Source organism: Electrophorus electricus, chromosome 2 (genome assembly GCF_041902795.1).
Source record: "Electrophorus electricus isolate QZ-2024a chromosome 2, ASM4190279v1, whole genome shotgun sequence".
Taxonomy (NCBI): domain Eukaryota; kingdom Metazoa; phylum Chordata; class Actinopteri; order Gymnotiformes; family Gymnotidae; genus Electrophorus; species Electrophorus electricus.
Window position 1 is genome coordinate 37431606 of NC_137498.1, and position 6000 is coordinate 37437605.

Below are 6000 nucleotides of genomic sequence, written 5' to 3' on the forward strand. Positions count from 1 at the left end.
TATTAATAAAGTAAATTTTTACAATAACCAGACATCCTTGCACAACTCTAAACATCTGGTAAAACAGATTATTTGTTAATTCAATGATGCATGGAATTTGAAAGTTTTTGAAAGGTCTCCCTGAAATTGACAGGCATTAGACAATATTGTGGACACAGAAGGAAAAAATATTTTGAAAGTGGATACCTGACAATTTAGACTGGCCCATTTTACATCAAGTCCCCTCTGTCTTCTCTTGCATCTTCTGGTCTCATGGTTGAAGGAGCAAATAACCCTGAGGCTGGCTAAATCCCAGTGTTTCTCAGCCCTATTGCTGGAAATTCAGGGTTTTCTGGCACACACACTGTTCATAGCCAGTAAGAAGTGCAAGTAGAGTCAATCACACCAGGAACCTTTTTGAAAGAGCATAAAAGCTTTCAACCAATACCCAACCTAAGAAGCACAAAAGAAAAACTTGAATAAAAGAAAAGCTTCTATAAAAGCAATTTCATGCAACATTTTATTTGCAAAATAATTTGTGACCTTTCAACCTAAACTTCAATTATGTGGGGTTAGCTTGCTGAAGTCTTTGTGTGCAGCTGTGTTATGGTGCACTTCTGCAGTGCAGTAATTTTATTGCTCCATATCAAGAGGCCAATATAAAGCTCATGCTTGTCAAGTCTGGGACTCACCTTGAGTCACAGTTCCAGAGACCCAGGCATGCATATCTTGTTGCCACACTGCTTAACATGAGAACCCAACAACATAACATGAGAACATTGTCAGATCTAACATCCTTATAAACTCGAGTATCACAGCATTGGGTGAACTGTTGAAAAAATGGATCCATTATAGTCAACCCTGAATTCTCTGGCTGCATTACTGAGTACTGAAGTGCTATACTTAGCAGTGTTCTCTAGTTGTTTCCACTGAAATCTCACAAAGCGCACCTGGTTTAATTCACATGCTATTGCATCACCAACCAAAAAATGAGAGAGCAAGCTCTAAATGATTGCTTACAGTAAATAACTCTGAAATATTTAATCAGGCAATCCATTCCAAGGCGCCTTAATCTGTAATTAGTCACACAAACATATGCAAATATACGAATCAGAGAGAAGCAGCTGGCCGTCCGTCAGCAGAGCATGACGGCTTTGCAGGCTGGGCATTCTCTGTCTAGCAGGGGACAGATGCAGCAGGCTGAACAGGCTTGCTGGCAGACTTCAGATAAATAAACTCTGTTGGAAAGAACAGGAGCTGATGGGGGTTGGACACATGCGCAGAGTAGCTTCATTAGGGCTATTCCAAGAATCATGTACTAAATAGGAAGAGTAAAACACTGTCAGATCCATAACTATAAACAGAAACACAGGCCAGCGAGACCAGTTCATGACAGCACATTAACTAGACAGCAAAGAACTGGGGAAACCAGCTCACAAATGTAAGTAGTGACAACACACAAGACTACACAATGCACTGGGCAAACTGGAGATATATTTATATTAATTATGTATTTAATAAGACACAGGTGCAAGTAATGATGAGCAGAAGTTTCCTGGGCAGAGCCAGTACCTATGAGGACTACTCACAGGTGGAGGAATTAAGAGCAGTTGTCCTAGGGTGAAGACTCCCTGACATCTATCTCTTACCAGTAATTACCTATTAATTGACAATAAGGGCTGTTACACATGATTTTGGATTTTGGTGGCAAGGTTGCAGCAGAGCTTCAAAAACAAAGAACCTTCTATGGGTGTTTGCTAATGTTGGCTAAGCTGCCTAAATGAATGCTGCCTGTCAGCCCCTTCGGTTCACTTCATAAACTTTTCTCGATTGACAAGATACTGCTGTTAGACTTCTGCGCTTCAATGTTTGTGGTGTATGTTGTTAGAAAAATTTGTAGATGATTATTTCTTAGCGATATGATAACAGGATTTCAGTTTTTCCGGGCTGTGATCTCTTTTAACAAGAACAATAAGAACTTGGTGTAACATATTGTCATGCTACATTTAACACTGCCCATAACCCTAAAATAACCTGGACAGAGATGGACTCTGCTGATTGCTTCTATGTCTTGGAATCTATTCTTGACTTCACTTGTGAAAAATTAGACAGGTTGAGGAAGTGCTCTCAGGATGAGATGTAATTTTCAACCCTTTTTGAGCAAACCATTAACCTCTTTCAGTGGGGTGAGCCAAAGTTCTCAGAGCATATGTGTCAGATTTCCAATATTCCTTAGACGTCTGCCACTAATGTACAAGCGATCAATTCATCCTATAACCACCCATCCTTTACTGCCAGTCGAGCTACAGAGCAAACCAGTACTGCTGGTTTCGAGCAATGGCTAGCTAAATATTTGAAAGAGGCTTCACACTCACACACACACACACACACACACACACACACACACACACACACACACACACACACACACACACACACATACACACACACACACACACAAATTCAGCCTGCTGATGAATTGAGTCATTTATGTGAAGTGTGTGTAGTGATGTCATCGTTTATTTCCAATGACTTGATTCAGAGGTTTGATTTCTGAAGCATGTGCTGGGATCTGGTAACTTGTTTGGGGAGCAAATGCTGTGCATTGCTTTGCATTCCTGTCTTGATCTAAAATTGGATTTTAGAAACAAAACATATTTTTTGTCAAACTATTCTGTGCCTAGGAAAGTGTATTCACTACAGGGGAATAGAAACTAATAAACTACTGCCTTGTCATACTTGGAATTTCTTGCTTATGACACAAAAGCTGTGGGGGAACAGTTTTGAAAGTGGTGGGAAAAATGAGCTGCATGATTTATGTTGTAGATCATTTTGTCTTTTTTTTTACCTTTTACTTTTTGTGGTTGCTGTCTCCAGCTCTTATCCTTTTTTGTAACTGTCTTGAAAGTAGCCAATCAGAGCTGAAAATGAGCAAAATTACAGCATGATGTGGTGCTGAGTGACTCAGCTACTTTGGCTGAGCAACTTCTGATGAAAAAAAGCAGGTCAAGGTGAGAGAGAGAGAGAGAGAGAGAGAGAGAGAGAGATAGAGAGAGAGAGAGAGAGAGAGAAATAAAGAGAGAGAGAGAGAGAGAGAGAGAAAAGGGATAGAGTGAAAAAGGGAGAAAGAAAATATGACAGAAGAGCCATACAAATTAGTTAGGAACATACCATATATTCACTCTAGTAAGTTAATAATATCAAAGGCTGTCAAACAACATGCGCATGATCATAATAAAGGACACTCAACTAGAGCCTAGGTCTGAAGTTACTTGGTGATATAGTCATTCACATACACAAAGCTGCATACTGAGAACCCTACTTATAATCGTGATGGGTGACTTCATCTTATATTCACCTTTTTCTTCAGTAAGGGGTGTGTGTGTGTGTGCACATATGTGTGTGTGCGTGCATTTGCATGTGTTGTGTGTACATCCCTACTATAGGAGAGGACCAGTGGGGAGTGGTGCTATGCAGCCAGTAGGAGTCAGTGCCACCTATGAGAAGTAGGGGCAACCCATGCTGTCTATGGCAGCATTAAACCTGTATTAAATCATCACAACTAAATAACAGTCAGACAAAGGGTGGGGGTGGTGAAACAAAGACAAAGAGATGGCACAGGATTGGGAACTGAAGTAGGCAGAATGAGAAAATAGTGTGTGTAGTGTATGAGTGAGTGTGGTATGTGTTGCATATGAAATATTAATCCCCCCTCAGCTATAGCAGTGCAGTGCTGTATGCCTCCCTGTATAGTACATCAATAAAGAGAAAGTTTATTCCGTGACTGCTACTGTTTCCCACAGACATAAGTACACTGAAACAGAGAAAGCCATAGAGAGACACTAAGAGATGTCCTGTATATACAGCCATTCACAAGAATCAACATACTTACATCCATAGGCATCACAAACAAACACATGCTGTCTATACATACTGGAATGTCAATATATCAAATACTTCATGTCTTCCAAAATCTTTTTTTTCCAGTGAGCTAGGAACTGTACACATTACTTTGAATCAATGCAGGTTTTGGGAACCATGTTTAATGGCACATAATATGTAAACATACTTTTCTCTTTTTCTTACTCAATTTAGCACAGAATCCTCACTTTTCAATAATACATGACCTTAGAGACTTGGGGGGGGGGGGTAGACAGTGAGAGAGAGAAAATGTTGAGCCTGTCCCTGCTTCTCTTCTCTCAGCCTCAGCTAAAACACAGTGTGGCAGGAAGCTGTCCTGGTAGGACTTGTTTCTGTGGAGATGGTCACAAACTGTTCTGTAATTCCACTGTCTCTCATGAGAGTATGGAAGACCTGGGACACAGACAAACATTTAGCCTCAATCAGGAACAGAAGAAAACTAGAAGTTTCCCAAAGTTTCCCAAAGACCAGCTCTTGTTTTAAGTTTCCCAAAGACCAGCTCTTGTTATCCATCAAATTCTGATGTGAAGATCATGTCTTAACAAATGCCTTAGTTAACTTAGATGAAATATTGATCTTTTTAAACTAAACAATTAAATAATTAATAGTAGCATCAATTGGTGCAGTTCTGCTGCTTTAAAACTTTTATCAGGAATATTTACAAATGGCACAAGGCCACAACAGATGCCTTCCAGCAACACCTGTAAAATATGCAATGTCAAGCTTAGCTTCTTCATTGTTTTAGCACTGAATCTCTCACACCTTTTTGTTTTTGCATGGAAGTGACATTTGCTTGCTCACACTATTATAATCTTGTACCTTGGCAGCCTCTCCTGTTTAGGAAATAATCCATGTCTTTGGACGATCTTCATCCAGCTCTCTGGTTGAGATTGTATGATATTTCAACAATTTATTTTTGATCCATCTACTTATTCAGGGGTGAATGTGGAGCAGTGTTGTAATGTAAAAGTTTTTTGTGTGTGTGTGCGTATGTATGTGTGTGTGTGTGTGTGTGTGTCTGTGTGTGTGTGTGTGTGTGTGTGTGTGTGTGTGTGTGTGTGTGTGCGCGTGTTTCACTCAGAGTCCATGACCCTGAGGTCTTTGCATATGTAAAACAGGTTCTGAGCTGAAGGGTTGCAGACTGAACACAGACCTTTTGAATTATAGAAATGATCTGGCTCTTCCAGACCTGGAGGTATTTATAAAGCAGGACTTCCCTAGTAAATCAAATAACTTTATCCATGAGTGAGGATTGCCAGTAGAAATTTGTTTTACTCCTCCTCCTGTTGGATAGTCTTGAAATGCACCTTAATTTATCTAGCTAAGCAAGAAATCCTGCTTTGTGAAAAAAATAAACAGCATTATTATTTATTACTTATGTTTTATTCACATATAGTCTCCTAGATCATTGCTGGGTATGACAATATATGCTTGAGACAGTAAATATGTATGTGTGTATGGAAAAGATATGGGTCAAGGCCTCTGGATTGGCAAAACCAGTCAGCTCTGGGAAATGATGTAGTGAGCACTACCACATTCCCCACTGACAGCCTGCACCAGCCCTTGCTCAGCCTTCTGGGAAACCCCTAGTTGTATCACTGGCCCCTAATAGGAAGCCCTGCAGTCCCTGATTAGAGCTCCTTCACAGAACAGAACAAGAAGCAGAGGGAGACGAAAGAAGAGTGTTATTGATCGCATTAGCATAAAGAGCCGCAGTGGTGTCGTGACCCAGACCCACCTGCTCTGCAGTCGAACTCAGAACGGGCAATCGTGTCTAAAAGCAATGCAAGGCTGAGCTCCTTGCTTACGGCTGCAGCATCACTCACAAAGTCCCATTGGGCCACAGTGCTGGCTGCTTAGTGCAAGGGACTGCATTATTGCAGTCTTCATCACCAGATATACCCTCATAATCTCATTCTCTCTCTCTCTCTCTCTCTCTCTCTCTCTCTCTTCTCACGCCCAGACACAGCCACAGACAGACAGACTGACCCCCCCACACACAAACACACACACACATACACACACATACACACACACACATACACACACACATCTTGCATCATATGTTATGGCATGTCCAATTTTGACTGGTGTAAGGCA